The sequence below is a fragment of the Ochotona curzoniae genome, unplaced genomic scaffold, assembly GCF_017591425.1.
Source record: "Ochotona curzoniae isolate NIBS_2020 unplaced genomic scaffold, NIBS_Ocur_1.0 contig_4064, whole genome shotgun sequence".
Taxonomy (NCBI): Eukaryota; Metazoa; Chordata; class Mammalia; order Lagomorpha; family Ochotonidae; genus Ochotona; species Ochotona curzoniae.
In genome coordinates this window covers 5,579,841-5,607,016 of record NW_024466107.1, presented here as the reverse complement: position 1 = coordinate 5,607,016, position 27,176 = coordinate 5,579,841, and the positions used below count along the sequence as shown (strand labels likewise).

The 27,176-nt window shown below is 50.2% G+C and overlaps 1 protein-coding gene across 2 annotated transcripts in view; it reads right to left on the bottom strand.

Moving 5' to 3' along the window:
- The window catches only part of EXOC2 (exocyst complex component 2), a 170,084-nt gene extending 148,855 nt beyond the window's left edge, over positions 1-21,229 (bottom strand). For both annotated transcript variants that reach the window (XM_040984107.1, XM_040984106.1), the window contains exon 1: positions 21,142-21,229. The gene's annotated coding sequence lies outside the window, so the exon portion shown is untranslated. The remainder of the gene's footprint in view (positions 1-21,141) is intronic.
- Between the last annotated feature and the right edge of the window lie 5,947 nt (positions 21,230-27,176).

Below are 27,176 nucleotides of genomic sequence, written 5' to 3'. Positions count from 1 at the left end.
CTCTCCTCCTCTCCATATATCTGACTTTCCAATAAGAATAAATCTTTAAAAAAAATTCAAAGAATTATTATTCTTAAAGAACATAATTTAAAATCCTGATGAGTGTCAATCACCTGGGCTGCACAATGCTGTGTTTACCAATAAAACGATCTGCATTCACACTGTGAGTGTGTGATCCCGTTTGCATTGTAGCCGCCTGCTTTTCTGGGTTTATCTTTCTTCACTTCCAGAAGGACCACTAATCCAACGTCCCAGACATTACCTGCCCCAGCTTCTCACGTGGCGCGTCCCATTGCTTATCATGCTCTCTCAAGAAATACTGAATCTTCTTATGCCATTTTCTTCGGCAATCCTGAAGTCAGGTTCCAGGGACTTGAGTGTAATGTGGGTTTTTGTGTGATGCCATTGTTCAGTTCATTTTGGATTCTATGTTGAAGCAGTGGAGAGCTAACACACTACAACGTCACCAGTGCATCCACTATTCACTCAGCTCCCTTTCCACATCCTATGGACCGCAAACCGCTGCTCTCCAGAGCCCTCCTCTGTGCTCATCCCCACCACCCAACACAGCAGAGTTAAGAAGCCATTTCTTCACCACCCGCATGGTGCGAGACACCCAGAGAGGCTGACCAGACAATGGGAAGGAATCTCCAGCCTGTATTCTTGCTCCTTAAGGACAAGTACATTTTCTTGATCTTTTCTAGCCCAAGCACCATCCACACCTATCAGAGCTGCCCAATAATTACATTCACTCCACAAATGCTTTATATGCAAAGTGTGTGAACCTCCAGTGGCTAATATACACATGAAGTAACATTTACATTAATAGAAAAAATGGGAATACAACAAAAGGACTCTCCAAGCCTCAACAGTGAGTTCTGCATATATGAGAAATCTGGTGCTGAAGCTGCAACTTTAGATAATTAGATGTTGACAGGAGGCAGGAGGGCAACAGGGAAGCCACTATCAGAGTCCCCGCTCCAGACAGGTACAAAAGCTGTAACACCATGGCGGATGGGCAAGGAGAGGGGTGGTGTGCCATGCACCTGCAAGGCACTCTAGACTCGTACAAAAGCTGTAACACCATGGCGGGTGGGCAAGGGGAGGGGTGGTGTGCCATGCACCTGCAAGGCACCACCCCTCACAGCAGGCAGGGTCCACGAAGCTGAGCACTCCCAGCACTCAACACAGCATCACTGTGCTTCCAGAGTCTTGTGCTTCTTTTAAATATCCATATCCATTTTCATTTTTCACTTAAATGTTTAACTGACATGTAATACTTGTACATTTTTATTTATCTGAAAGGCAGAGTTACAGAAAAAGGAGACAGAGACAAGGAGAGTACTTTCTTCCATCTTCACTCCCCAGATGGTCACAACAGCCAGTTCTAGGCCAGGCCAAAGTCATGAGCTTCTTCCAGGTCTCCTGTGTGGATGCAGAGGCTCAAACACTGCTGCTTTCCCATATACATTAGTAGAACGCTGGACTGGAAACAGAACAGGTAGGACTTGAATCAGCTTGCCAGGAGATGCGGGCACTGCAGGCAGCAGCTTAACTTGCTACACCACAGCACTGGCCATGACAGTGCAATATTTGAATAGACATACATAAACATGAAAATATTAAACCAAGAAACTGTCTTTTCCATTTATTTATCTTTTCCTTGTGTCAGAAGCCTTCCTTCTTTTCTTCCAGTTCTGCAGTCAGTACATATTGCTGTGAACTATAGTCCATAGTCACTGTGCTATGGAACACTACAACTTATTTCTATCTGATTGTGTTTTAATACCTAACCAATCTCTCTCCTCTCCCCATCCCATCCCAATCTCCAGTGACCATGATTCTAAGTTCAGATCAACTCTTTTGAAACACCCACATATGCAAGGAACATGTGGCATTTGTCTTTTTGTATCACAATAGATTCTAGAGTTAAGTCTCTGAAAGTTTGACTCTTTCTCCCCAAGACCTCCAGCCATTGGCCATTGAGGTCTTCTGTGAGGTTGGCTGCTACCATGGCAACCTGTGGTGGATGAGAACTCTGGGATTGAAGAATAGACAGCAAGAGGTTCACAGTTCACAGTAATATACATTGTCCCAGGAAGCAGAAGAGGAGTTGGTAGACTCCCAACGCAAAGACGATAAAGATACAGTCACTTTCACTCCGCATATGCTGTGACCTTTCTGGCCAGCCTGACACAGAAGTCTCTGTGGATGCAGAGGAGCACCTCGAGGCCCTGGATGGCCCTGGATGGCCCTGCCTGCTGCTGGGAGAGCAGGTAGTTTGAGATCTAGCAAACTCCACTGGTGCCGACCACAGCAGCCCAGTGTGACAGCAGCTTCCTGTGCAGGTTATGACTTGGGAGATGCCGGTTCAGTGTGAGGCTCCACCACTGCTGCTGGAGCTGCAGAAACAAGTGGAGGACACAGGGCCATACTGGGAGGGTGACCTCCAGGCCAGACAGGGGTCCAGTGGGCACACTGCTTGTTCCAGGGGCCTCTCATCCCAAGCCCTGGCCCTTTCCAGGACACAGGTCAGAGAACAAAGTCAAGGGAACATTAGCCTCACAAGTCTGGCCTTACTGGGGCGGGGGGGGGGGGGGGAGGGGGAGGAGGAGAGAGAATGCACCTGACTGTGGCTTACATGGCGACAATGTGACCCTTCAGCCAGGAGCTAAGAGCTGGCCAGGAGCCCGTCATACTTCCAGGCCATCCATGAGTCCTGCCTGAATCTCATCCCAGGCCAGGAGTCCTGGTCCAGCTGGGGAGTGGCTTAACATAAGCCCTTAGTTCCCCACAATGGCCCATGTTTATCCATGGGTTCCCCAGGATTTCCATAAAGGCCTTTCTCACTGGAATTGGCCAGGAATTTCATGAGACTTGCTCACAACCCAGACATGTAAAAGAAAATGTGGCATATTCTCCATGGAGTCGGCTGCCATGCTTTCCCAACCTTCTGTCCATTAAAGGCCAACAAACCAGCAATGCCAGGCTCCCCGTAGCCTCCACAGGACCTGGGAGCTGCATGGCAGCATGAGGGGACTGCCTGAAAGGTATCAAGCTTGTGGGCAAAGATGAGGCCGAGGTCTGCATCCTTGATGTCTCGCTCAGCATCCAGAGGCAGACCTCAGGCTTACGAACGACACAACACCACATCTGCAGGAGTGTACCTCGGGCCCAGCTGGACTCAAGTGGCTGCTTGGAGCCCCCTGACAATCAGTGCTTACCAGGTCTCAGCAAGAAATGGTCCAAGCACGCCTGAGGACAGCAGACAACAGTTTACTCATTTAGGCTCAAGAACCCTTTAGTCTTTATTCAAGTGGGAAAGGAGACTGAAAGAGCTTTTTGCTTGAGTTATGATGATCAGTATGATAGGGTCAATTACACCTATGGGATGGTCCAGCGGGCTTTTCACACCTACTTCAAAAAGCCACAGAAACTGTTGGATTTTAAAGAGGCTATAATATACAACACTGAAGGCTGGCACAGCAAGTTAAGCTTCTAATTGACATGTGTACCCCAGATTGGAGTCCCAAATACTCAACTCTGGGTCCAATTCCCTGCTATCTTGCCTTGGAAAGCAGCAGCCAGGGCCGCTGCTGGGAGACTCAAAAGGGCTAATAGTCCCCTCCCAGGTGGACAGAGTGTCGTCTGACCTGTGAAGGAAGCTGGGCAGGTCTGTCAGCTGCCCCCTCCCCATGGGTTATCCCCGTCTTCTGCTTGGCTGATGTTGTGCTCCTCCGCTGACTGTTTAAACCCAGGGCTGGTTTTCAGAAGGGAATCAATTAGAGAGACACTCTGTGTCTACAAGAGCCAGCACCGGCAGCTTCTTCAGTAACTCATCCCTTGGAGTCAGCTGCTTGCTTCTGATTCATCTCTTCGGTCACTGTCCTTGTCCCGAACATAAGGCAAGGATCAAGATCCCCCTTCATTGTCCCATTGGACCACCAATCATGTGGATAACAAGGATGGAGTTCTGGTCTCCTGGCTTTGGCCTGGCCTGGCCCAGCCCAGGACATGTAGGCTATTTGGGGAATGATCCAACAGACTGAAAATCCCCTTCTCTCTTTGTATTCTTCCCTCTCACTCTAATAAGTAGATTCTTTAAAAAAAAAAAAAATTCCCCTTTTCTCTGAGTGGTCTCAAAATGATGCCACAACTTAACTGGCTTCAAAATATTTTAACAAAATGTTCTGCTATGTAAAACATGAATAAGGTGATCATTGCACTTATAAACTTGGGGAGAAGAAACTTTCATGGCACATTTATGTCTAATTTGTACCCTATAATTTGTGAATTAGATTTCTCCCTTCTGGGGGCCAGAGAAGTTACTAAGAGTTCATTGTGCTATCTTCTTGGTTGTAGGTCAAGAACGGTAGCCTTTAATTCAACAGTGCATCGTGCTATATCTGCATTACTCACCATGCAATATTCATCAGATGCTGGGCTTGAGTACGGGGTTTTTTTTTTGGGGGGGGGGAGAGTGGAACTAAAGATCAGGGGACATCCAAGATAACTCATTTATTCTTTCTCTAACCCTCTGCCTTTTGTAAGGTAGGTCTGAGCTTCTGACCTATCTCATTTCCTTTCTTTCTAAAGATTATCTTTTAACATTTTAAGGTACCCTGTGGCCAACTAATCCCCTCAATCTTGTCAGACAAAGTGTTTGTTTTTCTTGCGCGCGTGGCTCTGTGCCGCCGGATTGTTAACTCACACGGTTTCTGAAGAGCAGTCTGATGGAATCTTCATCCTGTACGTAAGGGACCCCCTGTCCCCACTCCCCGGGGACGCAGCTCCTTCACCACTTTCTTAAATTATTCTGCAGTGTAGACACTATTTGCCTAAATAGTCATACTGTCGCTGTTCCTTTGCTGCTTGGCATTTCCGGATCCTATTTCCTCCTCCGCTCTGAGCCTTGGTGTCTGTCAGGAACTTCGGAAACCTTCAATTGCTATTACATCAAATATTTCGTCTTTCCTCCTCCTCATACCCTCACTATGCATGCATAAATTTTTTTTTCTAGAGGTCCACAATTCTTGGATATTCTATCCCGCTTACCTCAGTCTCACTTCTCTTTCCATTCATTTCTGAAGCTACTATTAACATTTCAAAGTCAGATTCTTTCCTCAGCCAGTGTCCTGTCTGTCCATGAGCCTATCAAAGGCATTCTTTAGATGGCTACCATTTCTTCTTCATTGTTTTTCCAACTCCTTGGTGATAAGGCTCACAGGTTGCATGTCACCCACTTCTGGTACATCCTCACAGTTGTTTTAAATTCCTGGTCTGATTGTTCTCACCTCCCCAAGCTTCTGGTGCTCCTGGATGCTAAGCCGGGGATTCTCCTTGGCAGCAGTAGTCCATGTGGACGAACCACGCGCTGTGCTGAAGATGCCCCTGTGCACTGCAAGATGCCGTTCGCACACCCCTCTGTGATACTCAAAAATGTCCCCAGGCAATGCCAAACATGCAGGACGAAGGGGAAGAAAGTCACCTCCAGGGGGGATCCACTGCAACAGAGCTCAGAAGGAGCCCAGAGAGCTGGGTGTTCACGCTGACACTACTGTTTCCGGGGCATGCCACCGGAAACAGTGTAAATGAGGCCCTGAACAGAGCAAATTGCATGAGGGAACTCCCTAGCCATCAAGCTCACAGCTCCACACCATGACCTGCCTTGACATGATGTCCCATTTACACCTACCTCTGTCAGGGGAAGAAACACAACCCCAGTGGTAGATCCCAGACACCCAGCCTGCAACCCTTAGGGTCTGTTTCCTGACCCAAACCTCGAAGAAGAGTCAGCAGACTGTAAAGGAGGGCTTCTACGTGCGATGCTGACAATAAAACCTGGTGATACATGAAGGCAGGATACAGCCTCCTCTCTGACTCGTCTTGCCTAAGATGCCTTTGCCTGGCCTCCGCCAGAAGAAATCTGCTGCACTGGCCCTACAAAGTTCTTACCACCAGACTCCGGAAGTCGTTTGCTTCTCCGTTAGAGAAACCACTGTTGGGCAGTGTTATCCAGAGGGGTTTGTTTTGAGAAAGTCCAGGTCTGGGACAGAAGGTAACTGCCTCCAGCATGTCACACACTCCTCCACGCCCCAAGACCAGCCGAACCCCACCTGGCCAGCACATAATCCCTAAAGAGCACAGCATCACCAGACTAAAGGGAAGGCAATGAGCACCACGGACCAAACCAGGAACCTGCATACTAGCTGATCACACAGCTCTCAGCCCCAAGTTCAATCCCGAAAAACCTTCACCCTGAACTCCTCACGGAGCCAAGGAAATATACAAGAGCTGTCTCACTCCTTTCTCTGTGCTTTATAATAAACCCCTACTTTCTCCCAACACCCCAACGTCAGTACCCAGCATGTGCACCTGGCTTAGGAATTCTATAGCAATACCTCCAACAAGTTTGGGGTGTTGTTCAACAACCAAGTTTGTCCTTCTGACATCTGTTGAGGTGTGGTGACCTAAAGATATATGCACAAGTGCTGGTAAGAGTGATTTTCTCAGATCCCCATAATGCGCAAATGGAAAACTGAAAGCTACTATTCCTTTTCTTTACTTTTAAGATTTTATTTATTTTAATTGTAAAGTCAGACACACAGAGGGATGGACAGAAACGAAGAGCTTCAGATGATTCACTCCCCAAACAGCTGCACCGGCCGGAGTTAAGCCAACCAGAAGCCAGGAGCTTTTTCCGGGTCTCCCACGCGGGTGTAGGGTTCTAAGGCTTTGGACCATCCGTGACTGGTTTCCCAGGCCACAAGCAAGGAAGCAGGGCCGTCGGGATTAGAACTAGTGTCCATATGGGATCCCAGTGTATGCAAGGTGAGGACTTCAGCTGCTAGGTTAGCACATCAGGCTCTTTTACTCTTAATCAAATTTTATATTACTATCCTATTGCTTCTCAGCCTTTGGGCTAAGAGCAATTATGAAGCTTATATTACTATCCTAGGTGTAACATAACTAACCAATTTTTTTTAAGATTTATTTTTATTATTTTTTTATTGGAAAGGTGGATATACAGAGAGGAGAGACAGAGAGGAAGATCTTCCGTCTGATGATTCACACCCCAGGCGGCTGCAACAGCTGGAGCTGAGCCAATCTGAAGCCAGGAGCCTCTTCCGGGTCTCCCACGCATGGGTGCAGGGTCCCAAAGCTTTGGGCTGTCCTCGACTGCTTTCCTGGGCCACAGGCAGGGAGCTGGATGGGAAGTGGGGCTGCCGGGATAGAACCGAAGCCCATATGGGATCCCGGGCGTGCAAGGCAAAGACCTTAACCACTGCGCCACCGCGCCAGGCCCATAACTAACCAATTTTAAGCTAGAATCTAAGCAAAAAAGTCAAACTGACCAAAATCCACCATCTAATTAGCCACATTTAGACCATTAATTGAATAGATAACTCAAAGGTCAAGATGAGGTTTCTACTTGATAATTACTGAAAAAGTTCCAAATGAGTGATAAACACTGCTGACATAATTAGTTTTTTCCCCCAATAACGTTAAAAAACACAAAATTTTTATTTATTTATTCTTTTAGCTAGCCAGCATTTTGGCCATGTCAAATGAAATAAAATTACCTTGTATAAAACGAAAAAAAAAAATTACCTTGTATAAAATGTGAGGGAGGACATTTCTCAGAGCTGACAACAAGACTGCGTGTGTACAGTGCAAAAGCAAGAAAATCGGCCGCCCTCAGGCCCCAGGCTCGCCTCATCAGCAGGACCAGCCACTGCTCCCCTGTCAGGAAGCCCTGCCGCGGCGGCTGCGCCCACAGGCTCGGACCTGGTGTCCCTCACGCCTTCCGGGCTAGGTTTTCTCAATTCCCATGACGTGAGGATGCTTTGACTCCTTGGAGCAGGGCGGAGCAGGGAAGGCATGGCTGGCCGGTTCCCAGAGCCAGGCACAAGCCAGGGAGCGCACCTTTGATATGCAAACCAGCCAATCTGGAGTCCATCCTCCTCTTTAATCAGGCTCCAAGTCCATGCACACAGTCCCCCGGCCCAACCAGGGACCACCCCCACGGCACAGAGCCCTCCTGAACTATTCAAAGTGTCCAATCCTACCCTGGCTCAGCTTGCCTATCCTGCCACACCCATGTCCTTCCTGCCTGTGAAAACCACAAGAAAGGCTCTGGCCCTGCTTCCCCCTGGCTCCCAGGGCCTCCTGACCTGCTCTGCGCTTCTGGTGAGGCCCATGGTGGCAGAGCATACCCCTCTCCTCGCAGCTCAAACCACAGCAACGGTCCCCAGTTCGGCAGGCTTTTCTGTTTCCTACCTTTTCTGGGCCACTGAGAGTCAACCCAGTCCTCTCAAGGAGGGACAGAGCAAACACAGGATGCTTAGATGCTCCTTAGTGTTCTGCGGGGGGCGAGGGGATGTGCACAGCAGACAGTAGGAGCTGGCAAGGCAGACCCGGCAAGGCAGGAAGGAGCAGAGGAAACACGCTTTCTCCATTCCGAAGCACATGCACTGCTCCACTCTTCAACTCCACAGGGTCCCTTGAGGACTAGCCACTTTCCACGTTACACTTCACAGGGGGCCAGGCTGCTGGACACCACACAGCTTAGAGCTGAGGGGTGTCCTACGGAACAATACAGCTCTTGTAAGAACTTACTAGGCCACAGAACTCTGACAGAACCTGTAGGTCACTGGTTTCTGAACCACCAGGCCCCTTCATGGACCCAGGTAGTGAAACGCTTGGTGCTTGGGAAAGCAATGCCCCTGAGGCAGAGCTGCAAGTGCCACCAAGGGGTGCCTTCTGCACTTACTGCCCCCACATGCTCACCTCCCCAGGGTCCCTGAGGCACTCTGCCCCACCTCCAGCAAGCAGCTCAAGAGGGGGCCCTGCCTGCTGCTCAAACAGAATGCAGCCTGGCTTCAAACACCCCCTCTGTCAGGGCAGGTTCAGCTCCCACTCACTACCCATTCCCCCCAACCCAATCCATTAGTTCTTCTAAGAGACTGTTTTTAGAGACTTTTTAATATAAAATAAGAAACCACACAAATAACATCAGGGTACAACTTCATCAACAGACGTAACTTAGATGTGAGCAGACACCAGTGAACAGTAGCAATCACGGTGTATTCACTGAGGGCTCAGGACACCCAAGCCCTTGCCCATGTTGTCAGGCAGTGAGTTGTAAGCCCCCTAATGTCTCTGTGAAGATGTTCTATTAAGCACTGTCTCCAAGGCTGCACAAATCCCAGCGAGCAGAGCAGGATTCCACCCAATCTGGCTCTAGGGGCTATGCCGGACGGACACACACACACACACATGCCATGCTGTCCTCCTGGACGCACTTCCCTGCCTGACCAGCTTTCAAAGGACCATGCGCACAATACTGAGAGATACCAACTGGCATTTAGGTTACCACCAGCAGTTTTAATCAGTGCAAGATAAACTGAATTATGTGTGGTCAACAACACTCCCAGTAACACCATCTTCTGGTCGAGGCCAACTTGTTACAAAAAGACCCCGCAGGAACTGGAGGACACAAAATCAGACCTTCACTGTAGGACTGCCTTGGGTCTCTCTGATCTCCTTCAGCTGTCACACACCAGAAAGGGAATAAGGACAACCCATCCCACAGGTGTACTGGAGGACTCATCAGATCACGTGCATCAAAGACGGCAAGCCTGCAAGCCCAATGCAAACAGGAACATCCAAGTCCAAAGCCAACTCTAAGTCCCCCCGGATAGGCCGGATCAGACAGTGTGCTGCCCAGGCTGGGTAGGCCAGACAGTGTGCTGCCCAGGCTGGGTAGGCCGGATCAGAAGGTGTGCTGCCCGGCTGGGTAGGCTGGGTCAGACAGTGTGCCGCCCGGCTGGGTAGGCCGGATCAGACAGTGTGCTGGCCCGGCTGGGTAGGCCGGATCAGACAGTGTGCCGCCCGGCTGGGTAGGCCGGATCAGACAGTGTGCTGGCCCGGCTGGGTAGGCCGGATCAGACAGTGTGCTGGCCCGGCTGGGAAGGCCGCATCAGTGTGCTGCCCGGGCAGGTCTCTAAGTGTTTCCAGAGAGATGAGAGGGGAGTCCTACTGCCCGACCTGAACAGCAAAGACACGAAGCTGAGGGCCCCGAGAACTGGTCACCACAGCTTCCTCCTAGGAGCTGGCTGACCAGAGGTCTCTGCAGCCAGTGGGGACAGCTCTGTGTGGACTGAGACCTGCACTCCAACATGACAGGAAAACCCCAAATCCTGGCGAGCAGACACAGTCACCAGAACTGAGGGTCACACTCACTGCATCCTAAACCAATCACAGCTCCATGCCTCGCCTCCTTGTTTCTAGCATATTAGCACCAATCCCCAATACAGCCAACGAGCACCACCATCATCTTGTTCACTTTACTTCAAATGTCAACACCCAATTCCTGGTTATTTGAGAAGTCAAATACAAATATCACAGCTGACAGGACGGAAGGTCTACTGTGGACTGACAGGAAGCTGGCCACCAGCAGGGATCATGTGGGGCTCCCGCAGCCGTGGCACGAGCCCCTCCACCACAACTCACCAAATGTGTCCTTTCTACGTTGACTTGAAGCAAATTCTGGAAAGCTAAGCAGTGACTGAAACAATTGAGGCTCCTGTAACTGGAAAACTGTATTATAGCAAAAGGAAACAAAATAAAACAACTAGAAAATGAGTTGTGTGAAATACACAGAATGAGGAGAGGAGCTACCGTGTGGCCAGGGGGATGTTATGGAAAATTAAGATCAACAGGGTACTTAAAACAAATTAGTAAAACAAAGAAAAAAAAAGACATGAAATTAGACAACCTGACAAACTAGGTATACAGAAAAAGTACCTAGCAGGGAGGGTCCAACACCAGTCAGCGGTTTCAGTAATAACAGGGGTTATTAGACAAAATAACAGAAACTTTAGAGCTCGCCCAAAGTGACAGCCACGAGGCAGCCCTGGGACTCAAACCCAGGCCTAAATGCCATGCTACGTCTCCAGGTGACACCCTCACTTTTCATTACAGAAATACACGAGCCGAGAGCACCCCAAGTCCCACCAACCAGCCTCAACATTGCACCCTCCTCTGGAATCACTCCTCGACACCTTCAAGGAACCCCCAGCGATCACTCCACTTACATAGGTTTTAGCTTGTATTTGAAGGAGGCTTAGCAATCAGCCCCAAATTCAGTTCTTCCACACGGTGAACAAAAATTATTCTTGTTGAAATGTTAGAATTAGAAGCCAACAAACAAACATTCCTATTTAAATTTTAAAAAGAATAGAATAAAGTGCCGGCAGGCTTGCGTTAACCACCGAGCTTGGGTACAAATGACGCACACAGTCATTAACACTAGCAACAAGATTAAGGAGACGCAAGGGTCAAGGATCGGGGTTTTGTTATACATATTTTACACTGCCTTCTCCTGAAGCGATGAACATGGACATGAAGGTTCTGGAAACGCACACAGGCGTCAGACTGCCCTACCTAAATCGGCCCTCTTGGAAGGGGTTCAGGCCCTAGGCAGCCTGGATAGAAGCACTCTCCCATGATGTTGGTTCTTGATACTTGTGTGCAATATGCTTTTTCTCTTGCAAGTCAACTATTTTTCTTAAGATTTATTTTCATTTCAAAGGCAGACTTTATAGACAGAAAGAGAGAAAGAGAAATAGAAAATCTTCTATTCATTTGTTTACTCCCCAAAAGGCTGTAATGGCCAGAGCTCAGCTGATCCAAAGCTGGAAGCCGGAAGCCTCTTCTAGTCTCCCACTGGGGCATATGAGCTTAAGAACTTGGGCCATTTCCACTACTCTCCTAGGCCATCAGCAGAGAGCTGGATGGGAAGTAGGGCAGCCGGGACACTCATACAGGAAGCTGGGGCCACACAGGGTGAAGGATTAGGCTGCTGCCTCACCATGTCAACCCCTTCAGACAGTGGGAGGAGACATATATTTAACAATCAAAGCGTTCACATCTCCTATTGCAACGCGTGCGCACCGCCTGCGATGCTGCTCCGTACCTCCCCCAGCCTGCCAACCCAGGCTCTGGGAGGGCACTGGAGAGGGCTCAAGAAATGGCGTTACTGCCATCCAAGTGGAAGACCTGCAGTCACTCCGGCTCCTGGCTCACAGCACCTGGGGTGTGCGCCAGTGGACTCACTCTCTTTCTCTCTCTTATGCCTGCTGAAGTCAACAAAGTGATTGTAACAAACCAGGGTATTCCTGCCCTTACATCACAGGCTGGAAATAAGCAACGCAGGTGACAGCATGAGGCTCCTGTGGGCTGGACACTGCCTCACACTCTGCTAAACCCCGCTTGGAGCCACGGCTGGACAACATGCAGTACGTACGACAGGGGTTCTCCACAAAGCTGGGCCTCAGCTCCTTCACCCCTGCAGCAGCAGAGACCTCCGGGGTCCGGCCGACCCCAGCTCTCAGAAGCCACGGAGGGGCCTTTCAGGACCTGAAGCTTTTGCAGATACCGTAGACTGTGTCCCGGGCACGCTGCTTCTTGAACGGATGATGAGTGCGCCGCCAGCAGCCACCAAGCGCTGTCCTGGAAAGCAGTCAGCTCCCGACATCCCAGCCGACCTCCGGAAGCAGCTGGATCCCACCGAGCCCACAGCCCCACGTCCCTGCCCCACATCTTCTCCATGTCTTACTAAAACAAATGTCACCCTCTCGTGTATGTCGGTAACAGAAAAAGGTACTTTTCATTCATCCCACAAAAACCAGCCAGAAACAGGTAGATTTGATTTCCTGTTTTTTTAAAGTACACACACACACAAAGAGCAAGGAAAAAATGAATAGTTAAATAAATACTAATGTTTTTCTTAAAGTTAACTATGAGTTTAAGGCACTGTGGTGGTACGAATGCTCTGGACGCCTTGTCCTTAGGGGAGGGTCAGCTGTTCTTGGTCATGATTCCCATTGGGGTTGGCGCAGAGCAAAAGTGCAGTGCTTAAGCAGGCATGGACAGACTCAGCTCCATCAGGACTGACCCGTTTGGAGCTCTGTTTTAAACAAAGGACCAGGCCCCACTGGGGCGCTAGGTTCAGAACAGATAACTAAGCCACTGACTGCTACCCAGCAAGGTAGCATTTCCATCTGATTCAAGCTGAGAGCTTTTCACAGTTGCTGCTCAACATGCCCAAATCTCAAAAAAGTGCTTGGAAGGTCCACGGGGAAAATGAAGTATAAACATCACTCTCTTTGCAGGGGAGGCTTTGGGCATGGTGGCCACTTAGGACCCTCACATCTGGTGACTGGCTCAAATCCCAGTTACTCAACCCAGCTTCCCGTTGATCCTCGGCCTTACCAGCTGGGGAATGCCTCAGGTGCCAGGCTCCCAGCTGCGGCCAGGCCCAGCCCTGGCTGTGCGGGGATGCCCCAGGTGCCAGGCTCTGAGGTGCCAGGCTCCCAGCTGCGGCCAGGCCCAGCCCTGGCTGTGCGGGGATGCCTCAGGTGCCAGGCTCCCAGCTGTGGTCCAGCTCTGGCTGTGCAGGGCATCTGGGGAATGAACTGGAGGATAGAAGACCATTCCGTGTTTCTCTCTCTAGTATAATTAAAATAAATAAATCGTCTTAAAGATGCTTTTGTTTTGGCTCAAAACATTTTCTTAAAATCCATGAAGACTTTTTCCCATGAACTTTTTCAAGCGCCCTCATACTTGAACATAATCACCATCTACCACTAATTTTTTTCTTCATAGGAATGTTCTTCCTTCTTAGGTAATGCTGTCACTACACACATACTCCATCCTATGGAACAAATGTGAACCCACTGACATGCCAGTGCGGGATAAGTGCACAGACAGACAAGGGTACCAGGGCTTGGAACCTCTCTAGGCGGGAGGAAGATGTCACGGAGTTAGAGAGGGGATGCTGCAGAGTCCTGTGGGTGCGCTCCCCGTGTCTCAGGACCCCTGAAAGCACCACAAATCCCGAAGCAAAATAATAACAATAATGCAGAAAAACGCACGCTGACACATTTAAGTAAGGCATGGAGTGCTACTGAACTATTTGAGGTTATTATAGGGGTAACAGGACTTCACCCTCCCGTGGACAGAGCATTCAGTGAGGTAGAGGACCCCCCAAAAAGCAGCAGAACCAAAGTGAGCAAGATGGCAGGGGCCTGAAACTTCTAGTCTGCGACAGGGAACCACTAACACCTCTTCACTCCAGGTTGGCCACCTGGACAGCCACCTGGACAGCCACCTGGACGGCCACCAGGATGGCCAGCAAGGATGCCCGTGAGGCAGCGCAACGATGCAAAGTCAGCCTGGCGGTACTGATTCAAACAACAGAATATGAGATCACCTCAGCAAAAACACTCAGGGATGAGAGAGGAACAAAATCAAGAAAAGCATCACATGGCAACAAGGCTTCATTTGTGTCAACCTGTCAACTCCTTCTGGTGAAATAAGCCGATATCACCACTGACAAATATAATAACTACAGTACACAGGCATGCCAAAATCAAGGCAAATTTTCCTTAAAAGGTCAGGAATCAACTGTCAGCTTAAATTGGCTAATTTTATTAAAACTGCTAAACATGACAGATGTCACCGAACTTCCAGATTCTTTTACGGGAGCAGAGTGAAAGGATGAAAGGGATGAAAGGGATCCAAATTTGGGGGTAATAGCTTCCCCGGTTTCTAAAAATACATCAACGTTGTCATTTATCTTGTGATTCCTGCTTTATTTCTCTAGCCCCAGCTCAAAAGACATTTCTTCAAGGTCATATATCTTGACATAGTGAAAGCAAAATAAGCACTGTACTCAGCAGCGCCATTAACAGTTCTGACCGCGAGGGACTCCACAGGCAGCAGCCCTGGAGAGCGCCTCCCAGGAGGGGGCTGCAGCTGCGAGGGATTGAAGCTGGAGCTAAGGGAATCAGGCTTAGGAGAAACTCCGGGCACAATTCCGGCATCCGAAATAAATTAAAGTAAACAGCATTGCTCTCTCTCATCCACCCTGTTAGCAGCCTCTCGGCTGAGCTGGAGACCACACACTCAGACCACACAGCGCCAGCTGAACTCACTCGCACGCAACATCTACAAGCTGTCACTGGGCAGCGATGGAGACCGGGCGGGGGGCTCCGGGTCCAGCTGGGGGGAGCTCTGCGAGGTTTGCAGAAGCGGTGGGGGAGGAGGCAGAATCCATAAACCTCCCAGAGAAAACAAGCTGGTCATGGCCTTGTGTAGTCTTGACCTGTACTCCCCCATACCAATGTAGTAGCTGATGAAGGATTAACAAAGCATCCATTTAACATCAATTAACCTCCTATCCATCACAGGGAAAAGGAGAAAATCAGTATTATAGAAAGCTTTTTATTAAAATAAAGACAAAAGGCCACCTTATAATTCATACTCTACACTCAAACTCCAGATTTTCTTTTTACATTTGTCTCAGTTTGAACTTCTTCATCCTCGCTTTTCTTTAACAAAGCACAAGGGGAGATAAAGTGTTTTCATAACAAGGGAGAGAAAACGTTTAATTGTGTAACTTTCCCGTATTTCACTGTGGCACAATCTTAAGTTTCACAAAATATCTGCTGGCGGGACAGACGGCCATGACCCGCTCCCTTGTCAGGGCTTCAGTCTAAAGCAGCATTTCCACTAAGGGTAAAAGAGTTTCACTGATTTCAAAGTCGCCGGATTCGAAGCAGTCTCAACCTACCTAGCCCTAGCCGTTCAGCTGGCTGGAGGGAAAGGAAACATACTAAAAGAATGCGACAACCCTCCCCACGAAGCCTGAGCCGCTAAAGCACCATCTTCCTTCCAGAGGCGGCCACACACCAGCCAACATTTCCCTCAAAGCCACCCCGTCGCACAGCCATTCAAACCAGCAGTTCCAACATGGTGGGTGCACCCCCTTGGGTGCTGCAGGAGGACATGACCGTACCCAGCTGTGCAGAGAGACACGTCGCAGACGCACTGTCCAGGGCTGTCTGGGATCCGGGGGACCCAAGTGGTCCAGCTGCAGAACCACAGTAGTTCCCCAGATTACAAGTCCATTTGGCCGGGCTCCGGGGCCATACTGACACAGAGCAAAGCCACTGCACTGACTGCACCTTCCTTCAGGCCCGCCCACCTGCCCTAGAACAGACTGGCCGCAGGTGGTCGAGGCTCAAACCTCCCAGGCATGCTGCGCGAAGGGCTCAGGGGCATGGCTCTCCTTCCTTGGGTTCTCTGTGAACTCAAGACTCCCCTCTTCCCGAGACGGCATCAGCCCTGCCACAAACTGCACCAACAAAAGACAGAGGGTAGGACAAACCCACTGCCAGGATCAAGAACTCCCCAGTTCAGCTTTCCAAACTGCTCTGGCCCAGCATCAGGGTCAATGCAAACACAATCACGTGTGACGTGGAAAGGGCCCAGGGCCCAAGGCCCAACCGACAGGGTTAGGGCCTGAGAAGACTGAGGGTCCCCCAGGGGGCACAGAACTGGAGAGAGCAGCCAGAGCACCTCTGCACGCCGGCCCTTACCCTGGGCTTCTCTTACCCTTCTCTCCCTCTAGACACACAACATAGCTAAAGTAACTAAAACATTCTATGTATTGCTGCAGATGAAGAACAAGTATTTATGTTTTAAGCCTTGGGCTGAAGGGAGACAGTCTTGTAATTTTAGCAAGGTTACCAATCAATGGAAACACAAATGGTAAGGACTCTGGTTTGGGATTAAAAGGCAAAGAAACAATAATGGAAGCAAGACGGTATACATAAAACCTGACGCCTGGGCTCTCGGGGCCCCCACAGAACTCATCTGTTACACACACACTCAATCACCCAGGTACTCTCACCAAACAAGACCGGACTCTTTTAATTAGAGGAACTAGTTAGAAGCCTCATCTGTTCCCCAGAACCACACAGTCTTTCCCCTCAGGATCTAAGAGTCTCCCCAAAGCACAGAGCACTTTCACTACTTTGCACAGCCAGGAGCTGTGGTGCTACAGGCGGCCAGTCCTCTAACTGCCACTGGACACTGCTGACATCATCAGAAGCCAAGCGCCCGTCAGGCCAGTGCCTTCAGGGTCAGCATCCCATGCGGGCACGGGTTCATGTCTCAGCTGCTGCACTTCTAATCCAGCTCCCTGCTAAGGGTCCAGAGAAGCAGCAAAGGATGGCCCCAGTACTGCCCACTTGAAAGAACAAGATGCATCCCCTGGCTCCTGGCTCTGGCATGGCTGAGCCCTGCCTGGTGCAGGCACTTGGGATCTGAACCAGAGGGAGCAGGCTCTCTTTGTGATTCTCTGTAACCCTTTCAAATGAAGCAGTACATCTTTAAAAAAAAAAAAAAAAAAAAAAAGCCAAGCATGCCAGTAACAAATGCACTTCCAAAAACAAAATACAAGAAATTTTTTTATAAAAGCACAGCATTGGGCCCGCGCGGTGGCGCAGTGGTTAACGTCCTCGCCTTGCACTCCCGGGATCCCATATGGGTGCCGGTTCTATCCCGGCAGCCCTGCTTCCCATCCAGCTCCCTGCCTGTGGCCCGGGAAAGCAGTCGAGGACGGCCCAAAGCTTTGGGAACCTGCACCCGCGTGGGAGACCTGGAAGAGGCTCCTGGCTTCGGATGGGCATAGTATCGGCCGTTGCGCTCACTTGGGGAGTGAATCATCGGATGGAAGATCTTCCTCTCTGTCTCTCCTCTCTGTATATCCGCCTTTCCAATAAAAAAATAATAAAAATAAATCTTTAAAAAAAAAAGCACAGCATTATTCATTCAAAATCCACAGACAACTGTACTTAATGTCCCTACCACATCCTTGTTACAGCTTTATGTAGATAATTAACATGTTTATTGTTGCCATTATTTTTTAATGAATTTTCTCCTAGCACTCCAAATGAAACTCTCGCTGAGAAGACCTGGGACATTTTCAGGCACTGGCCACACAAAACCTCCAAAGCAAAAAGGGCTGGACGCCCACACTAGGACGGATTTGCAGACCAGCACTGGGAACAGATTCCCTCGGATTTGTTGTGAATCCGTTGCACTACAGACACCAGGCTGGGGAGGCCAGACCACAGGCTTCTGTGAGCAGGAAGTCATGAATGGCCTTGCCCCTCTGTGCCATGCTGGGGGAGGATGAACCTGGTATCCACAGCTCTTCCAGGAGCTTTGGCTGGGAAGGCAGAAGGAAAGGGGCATGTGAAACCAAGGGAGGAGTGCACCGGTTCTGCCTGCTGTCTCCAGGCGTGTGTAAGGGCCATGGGAAGGGGCCATTAGCAGGACAGGGTAAATGAGCCCACGGCCCTCACCAAGGCAGGAGTGGAGGAGATGCAGAACCCTTCCACTGGGATGGGTCTTAGCATCACCACAATCTCCCACTGCGACCGGAAAACGGGAGATTTTGGCAGGGGGGAAAGGGACAGATTAAACCATGGGATTCTCTGCTGGCAGCTCTCTGATTTCCAAAGCAGGTGGCAAGGTTATTCACTCTGTATGTGGATGATAGGATGGATACGATGGTCAAGAAACTGTGGCACTTCCTGAGGTGGTCACGGAGCAGGTGTGGCGGAAGTGGGTGAGAGGAACAGGAACCTGGAGAGTAAAGTAGCAGGTGTCCACTCTGGACTTCCGATATGGACCAGTTCCAAGGCCTGCACGTCTCAGGTGTGCTCCTCCATCTCCGAAAACGCCACGCAGCCCTCCGCACTCAACATCCCAGTACCATGCTGCTAACATTCTCACAGACCCCAATCCAGGCTTCCCACCCCGGCCTCCGGCGTCTTGTCCATTAGCACCACCTTAACCTATTCTAAGTGGAAAGTAGTAAGTACAAGAAATTGCTCAACCCCACAACAACAAAAAGAAATAAAGTGAGCAGTCCAAACCAACCCAACCCTAAATGCTACCAACAGTATCAAGCCAAAGAATGTTCCGGGAATATCTGAGCTGGCCTATTATTATTTTCAAACCCAAAAAACCTAACAAATCAATTCCACATCACTTTGCCTGACCTCCAAGGCACTCATGTTCCAGGTTGCCCCCACTGTGGTCTCACCTCCCTGAAGCCGACCCAATCACTCTCACCCCAATTCGTCCTTCCCATCTCTGAACTATACCCGTACTGACACCCAGTACTATAGTTCCTGGCTGTCTTTTTTTTTTTTTTAAGATTTATTTATTTTTATTGGAAAAGCAGATATACAGAGAGGAGGAGAGACAGAGAGGAAGATCTTCCATCCAATGGTTCACTTCCCAAATGAGCCCAACAGCTGGAGCTGAACCAATCCAAAGCCAGGAGCTCTCCGGGTCTCCCAAGCAGGTGTACGGTTCCAAGGCTTTAGGCCGTCCTCAACTCCTTTCCCAGGCCACAAGCAGGGATCTGGATGGGAAGCAGAGCCGCCAGGATTAGAACCGGCCACCATATGGGATTCTGGTGTGTGCAAGGCAAGGACTTTAACCGCTACGCTATCGTGCCAGCCCCCCCCCCCCCCCCGGCTGTCTTGAGTGTAGGCTAACAGTATTACATGTTTCACATGCCAGGCAGAGACACAGTTGGAGAGATACAAAAATGATGAAAACCTGTAGGGTAAACGCTTGGTCTGTTGACTGGCTCATAAATACCAGTCACAGTCACAGCCCCTAACAAGACATGGTGAGGAGATGGGGAGGAGACAGAACCCAAGTTCAGAGTTGGAAGGTTTTACACATGCTCTGGACACACACACAGGGGAGCTGGATCCCAAGCAGGCTAAGCCACTGAGCGACTGTTACCAGGAGGCCAGGGGCAGTGTGAGGACCAGGCAGTACTTCTGAGTCTCTGAGGGGTACATTTTTCGGCAACTGTTTCCAGTCTGTGTGCTTGTTATCAATAATGATTCCTCTAAGTTCCCACAAACACACTCTGAGGCATATTTAACTCTCATGTAATTTCAACCACCCTGGAGTCCAAAAACATTCCCCAGCATCTGGGACCGTTCCCTATCCCAGCACACAGCTCGGCAGAGGTGCCCAGTGTAGCTCCTCATTCCGGTTCCACATTGGCAAGAAACTTCAAAACCCACCCATTTTACAAACAACAGCACCTGCTAGGTGGGAAGCGTTGCTCTAAGGCAATGTCCTCGATGGTAACACTGGCTCCTGTCCCACCTGCTCTGCTCCCCATCCCGCTTCCTGCAGTGCACCTGGAAAAACGCCAACTAGCAACAGCCAAAAGCCCACAGGGCCTGGTGCAGTAGGTTAAGCTACTGTCTGTCACACTGGTATCTCAGAAGGCCAGTTCTGCTGCTAATGAGCCTGGGAGAGCGCTGGAAAATGGCCCCAATATTTGGGTACCTGCTATGCACGTGGGAGACTCTGATGGAAGCCACACTACGGAATTCTTCTGGGTTTTTGTTTTCTTTTTTTTTGGTGGGCTTCGGGGGAGGAGGGGCACCTCTTTTTGACTTTAGTATTAACCTTGTGTAGGCCTGTTCAATTTCCTGAGTGGAACAGAACACTGAAGTAGCGAGCACCCGTTGCCTTCTCACCCCACCCCCGTGACTCACACAGCTCACCTTGGGAGAGGGTGCGGCTTCAGAGGGGGCCCACAGAGACCACCACTCAGGAGAAGCAGCCACAGAATCTCTGAAACCCCTGGCAACACAGTGCACCCAAACGACAAGCGCGGCCAACCCAAGACACGCCTTGTCTGTTTCCTAGCGTACTCTCAGACTCATAACCTATCAAACTTAAAAACAAACAAACAAAAAAGCAGATCTCCACCTTATTTTTTGACCTTGTGCCGCTTAAAACCAGTTTCCTTCAACACAAAAGCTTTTCCAGGAACCCGTTATGGAAGTGGGAAGCCTCGGAATGCCCGCTGGTGACCCATCGCCGGGGCTCGAGGAGGCTGGACAGGTGGTGCCGGCCAGAGGGTCTCCATGACAGCTGACCTCACAGCAGCCGACCACCAAGTGCTCAGCCCGGCCCTCCACGTAAGGCACACCCAACTGACAAACTCCCTGTCCACCAGCCAATCCTCCAACCCGGCGGAGACACGGCTTTGCGGGGGGAAGGGGCGCTGGGGGTGTCCACTGCAGCAGCCGGGCAGTGCTATGGGAAGGGCAGGGCAGGTGCACCACCCCGAGGCCGGCGCCAGCACCCCACCACCACCACGCCCTTCGCAGTCCTTGGCGACACTCCCAAGCCCCGACTCGCCGTCGGCCAGGCCCTCTGGGCGCCCACACGTACCTCCAGCCCGCCTGTCGCCGCCGATCCCCGCAAACACCGGGTCCCCAGCCCTGGCAGTCCTGCGCTCACTGGCCGCCGACTGCCATGAAGGCAGTGGCCTCACTTCCGCCCACCGCGATCGCCGAGCGCGTCGATTCGCCGGGTAGTCGAGCGCCGAGTCGTCGATGGGGCGTGCCTCCCTCGCTCGGGTCCTGGCGGCGGCGGCGCCGGTCGGCCTAGTGTGCTTGGAGAGAACTCAGCCTCCACAGGTTCGCCACCTGCGGCTTGCGTCCTCTCCCAGAAAACCTAACACACAGAGAGTACCGGGGGCCGGGGCAACAGTGCACTGTGGGGTTCCTACCCCAGGGGTCAGGTCACACTGGGTGGAGGAGCAGGGCACTGGGTCAAGTGGCTGCACTGATCAGGAGACGCCAGGGGTCAGGAGGGCATACTGGGTGGGTGGTCGGAGTGGAGGTGGGGGTGGACAGCACCAGGTCAGATGGCAGGCCTCACAGCCGTGCTGAGGGGGTAGGAGGAGGGGCGCCGGAGTCAGAATGGGGGTCCCTGCGCTGTGGCTTCCAGACAGGCTCCATAGAAGCTGCCGGCTGTGGGACCACAGGACCAAGGCTCCCCGGAGGGTTGGTGACCCGTGCATGAGCTCCTCCAGGGGCAGGACAGCCAAGAGGACAGGGTGAGCAAGGGGGCAGTGGCTTCCCTTGGGAGGCCGTTAGTGTGGAGCTGGGAATATCGCTTCCAGGAGCCCCATGTGGGATGGCGTGACATTGGAATAGCCAGGGTGAATGAATGCAGCCAGCCTTGGCTAGACAGGACTGGGCGGCTGGTTAAGGGCAGGGGTGACTGCATGATGTCTTGTGAAGGGCAATGGTGTGACTCCACCAGCTAAAATAGGGCAGGTGAAGGGAAGGAGGAGGGAAAAAAAAAAGCAGCGTGAGTAGGGCTTCCATTTCAGTTTGAAGGTTTGAAATGAGGCCGTGCATCCAGTAGGCTCAGGGGAGAAGACTGCTTCAAGCATTCCCTCCTGTTTACCTGTGTGTCTCTAGAGGTGGTCAGTGACATGTCTGCTCTGGACCATGCAAGATGCCCTTGCAGTGCAAGAGCAGGACATGCGACTGGGACTGCAGGCAGCAGCAAGAGGCAGAGACCGAGATGGAAAGGCCACGGGAAGCAAGGAAGGGTTGAGAGGCGTGGCAGGAATTTCAGGAAAGAGCGGCTCATAGGCTGAGCTTAACAAGCAGCTGTGAAAGACAGCTGATCCCAGCTTTGGGCGGTCACTGGCATCCACACAAGAGTGGCACTCTCCTCGAGTGGACAAAGGGTAATGTGACATGACAGCCCACCTAGGATAGCCATACAGCGAGGGAAAACAAGATGGCCAGGAAGATTGGATCCTAAAGACACAATGAACATTGCATGGAATACCTGAATACTCACGTTTTGTTTTGGTGTAAATATGTCCCCGTAATCACCCGGGGCATAGTCGGAGTGAAATATTATTTTTTATATGAAGCTGAAATCTAACTGGATGTCTTGTGATTTTACTTGGCAATCGCTTTGGGGGAGTTTGTGATAAAGGCAGCTGATGTGGATAGGGTGTTAGAATATAGTGTCAAAGATGATGTTTGTTCCAAGACGGAAGCTGCTACATGCTACAAAGAAAAGTGTGGATGCCATAGGGAAAAGTAGCCATCGCAAGATAATTCCCTAAATCAGAAAGAGGGTAGGATCTGACAGACCAGAGGACCAGTTGGCCCTGGGAAAAACCTTGCCTGATTGAACAAAACAGGAAGCCATGCACGTGATGGGTTGGTAGGCAGGAGTAAACAAGAAAACACTCATCTTTTGCTAACACTGTTGTGTTAGTAAAAGAACCAGCAGGGTTTCCCTGAGCCTAAGGGTAATAAGGGAGAACTGGAGAAGGCAAGGTTATCAACTGGGATTGTTGTGCCCAGATTTTGAGATTCCCCAGAAATCACCAGGAGTCTGAAGTTGATCCAAGTGCACAAGGATGGTTTATTGAAGCTCAACACATCCGAGCCTGGGTTCTTGGTAGAAAGCAGGCAGCTGGCTGACTGACCCCTTACCTGGAGTGTGGCCCTGAACAGCACATTCATAAGGTTTTTTTTTTTTTTTTTTTTTTTTAAAGATTTATTTTTATTATTTTTTTCATTGGAAAGGCGGATATACAGAGAGGAGAGACAGAGAGGAAGATCTTCCGTCCGATGATTCACTCCCCAAGTGAGCGCGACGGGCCGATACTATGCCGGTCCGAAGCCAGGAGCCTCTTCCGGGTCTCCCACGCGGGTGCAGGGTCCCAAAGCTTTGGGCCGTCCTCGACTGCTTTCCCAGGCCACAGGCAGGGAGCTGGAAGGGAAGCAGGGCTGCCGGGATTAGAACCGGCGCCCATATGGGATCCCGGGCGTGCTAGGTGAGGACCTTAACCACTTGCGCCACCGCGCCGGGCCCCATAAGGTTTTTATAAGGGCAGTCCACAATAGCTTGGAAAGGGGGAATTCACAATAGCCAGCAAGGTGAGGGGAAATAACACACATTCCCTACCTGTCTTGGCTGGACAGCCCATGCCTCCAGCAACTAAGGCAAGCGCCCACTTAATTACTTGGAGCCACCTGTGAGATAACCAAACTTAGGTGGGCCTTGATTCATAAGAATTGGGACCCATCAGTGCTAAAGGTCACATAGGCTGCTAAAGGTCACATAGGCCATTTGACCTGCAAGCCCACACAGTTTCTTAGTAGCAAGGAGTGATGAGCAAATGCTTGGGATTTGGAAACAGCTTCTTCAAGATACTGTGAGGCAAATTTCAGAGGAAGGATTACCAGTCAGGATGGAAAGTCCACTGGGGCATGTGGCCCTGTGTTTGAAAGGGGAGCCATCTGCTGGAGTATGCAGCAGTCACGGTGGCATAAATAGGGAGTTGCAGATGAGTTGTAGCCGAGGCTAGAGTTTCACAGGGCAGAAGAGTTGAGAGGGTGTTCAGAGAAAGAACATCAGCACGGAACAGTTCCCCTGGGGGGTGAAAAGGGTTTGTCAGATGGTTTGCTGATGGTCTGGAATTGGTTACTTGGGCAGAGAAGTAGGACCGATGATGATCGCAATGACCTGTCCCTCTGTGCCTAAGACAGCACCTGTTGGTGTCTGTTATCCTGGCTTAGAGTGTCCCTTTCGTGGTTAAAATTGCCCCTTTTCCAAGGAGGATCTTTCTGGTGAGTTGCTGGAGCCAGCCAAGCTAGAAGACCAGAAAAGGAAGCCTTTTTGGTTAATGACAAGCCGAGAGTTGGGGCGTCAGTAGCTCAGCATGCATGCCCGCTCCCGCTGGCTAGGTTGGAGGCTTGCTGTCCTTGGCACTGTGAAGTCCCCAGCTGCCCCTTTTGTAAAGTTCTTCTGCACTTCCCTGCTGCTGTTCCTGCCCTAGTTTGAGTCTAACTCTGCGTGCTTTAATTCTGGGTTTTCTTCTGCAAGGTAACCAAGCAAGACTAAAAACCACCTGTGTGTTTAGTAATTCAGGGATCTTTGTGAGCCTAATTGCACTAGTCTTAGGGGAAAAGACCCTGGGGAATGCTTTGATGCGGCAGACTTAGTGTGAGTTCATTTTTTGCCCTCCCTTTTGTCAGAGCATATGTCAAAGTGTGGCTTTCGGGTGTGCCCAAGATCGTCCACAGGAAAGAGCAAGGAGCAAGCTAGGAAATGCAAATCAAAGACTTGTCAGTGGGGGTGGAAAGGAAATGAATGAGAAACCGCTGGCAAGGGTACACCCCCTTTGCAGTGAAATTAAGCCCTTTGGGTCTCAGTGACATGCCGTTCCTCAGGTTAAGTGATCGCACCATTAAGCCAGGATGTGTGGGTCTTGAAAACTCACAGATTTTTCCTGGATCAAAAAAATAACAAATAATTCTGTATTCTTGAAACAAAAACTCTCCAAGAGGAAAGAGACCCTTTTGTTAATATAAAGAATGCTGGTGCTGTTTCTCTTTTCTTAAATTTCTGCTCCTAAATCTGAAACCAGCTAGCAAACGTTCCTGCGATATATACAGAAGTTGGCAGCAAATAAAATCATTAAGCCCAAAAGTGCAGCAGTAGCTGTTGAGGCAATTAAATATTGCTGTATGGCTCTGTGTTTTCAATTCTGCCTCAAATTTCATTTGACTTGCAGAGGGGAATAGAAAAATGACTCTCAAGCATAAAATCTCTTCGGAAACATTTAGTCTCAGGAAACCCTATGAGAGCATGAGAGATGCAATTCCAGGGTCTTTTTATATGTTTTTTCTTTGCATTAACTCAACGCCCTAAGTATTTTGTACACTTAATTGCCAGATGAGTGTGTAATAGGCTAATTAAAACAGTTTAACTCCCCAAGCCACTACGGCCTGCCACATCTTAGTGATCCTTTTTCACCAAGGCCGGTGACTATTGCATCATCTGAGTCCGAAAGCGCTCACCTCCTGGCTGGCAGAGTCCTGCCCTGGTCCTCGCTGTAGCTCCACAGGACCTTGAAGTTCATGGCTACGCCAGGCTGACCGGCTAACCAGAAGCTGTCACTAGATCATCAAATGCCTGTTTATTTTGGCTCTTCTCCCATTAAAATAAGGACTCCTTCAAAGAGGGCTTGGGGCTGGGGAGGAAGGCACTTTGAATTGTCCACCCGCGGCTTACAGATGCTTGATACAAATGCAAAGGGTAAGAAACTGGGACACTGTGGTCAGGACAGACTCTGGAGCGATGTCTGTTCCCACTAATCCCTTTCTAAATGTCCTGAGTGACCTCCTGAAAGGCGCCAAAAGCTTGGCACAAGCGAGTGTGTAAATCCGGACGGTTGAGGTGCTCTGTTGTCTTTGACCAGAGAGACGACAGTTTGAAATTCTGCAAGCATTCCCTGGATGGGAACTATGGCTCAAGGAGGCCTCGGGAGCCTTGTGCTATATTTTGTTTTAACTTTCATCTTCCTATTGTAACCCAGTAAATGCCATTCATTTTCTTCGGAGCTCTTTCCAGTGTTTGAAAGTAATCATGCGGCTCCAATCACTTTTATGGGCAGACAGACCCTGCGGTTTTCTATTGACTAGACAACTGTAAATAGAGCTGGTTCTCCTGGAGGAGGGGTACAGTGTTACAATAGAGTTAATCCAACCACCAGGCCTTTGCTACCATCTCACATAATAATGCAGACGTGTTTAACACCTGTGTTTATATCCTAGGGTCTCTGGCAGTGGGGTGTATCTGTAGGTGGTCCAGAGGGAAAGGAGAAATTGAGGAAAGGCACTCACTCACTGCCAGCGAGAGGTGAGAGCCAGGGGACCCCGGAAAGGGAGTGGGAATGTGCAAATGGTTCACCTTAGCACCCCTGTCCCCTACCACCAGCAAGCCCTGCCTCGCATGCCAGGGGAGGAAGGAGCTTCTGTCTCTAATTTCACGTGTATAGGAGTCATGTTCCACTAAAGGATTTATCCCTGACTGTAAGACAGACGGCATTTACATTTATTTAAAACTTCTAGCAAGAAGTTGGTGGGGTGGCTTTTTTTTTTTTTTTAAGATGTAGTGTCCCATGTTTTTTGGGTCATCTTGTCTTTCAGAATTTTTCATTTTTTGACGATCCTCCAGGCTTCCCTGTTACACCTTGTCCATAACATCAACAGCTGCCAACGGACAAAGAAAGTAACATCAGAGTCCCGGGTGGTGGGGGGATGCCCTTAGCAAGCCAGGCGCAGGGCAGCATGCAGCTTTGTTCCACCTTGCTGGAACGCCATGCCCCCGGGAACAGAGGCACCGGATCCCTTGAGTTTTCCTACGGGATTTGATTCCGGCCAACGCTTCTTTAGAAGCATCCCACTTCTCAACAGCCACAGGGTCACTGTGCCTGGGATTTCCCAGCTTCTCTTCAGTTCCCACTCTTTATTTCTAACAGCACAGAGCTTTGTATCTGAGTCCCTTCATTCAGCGACTAGCATCAAATTGCTAAAATATTTTTTACACTCCTCAAGGGCTGGTTTCTAATCCTCTGGGCTTGGTAGGTTTCCTCTAAG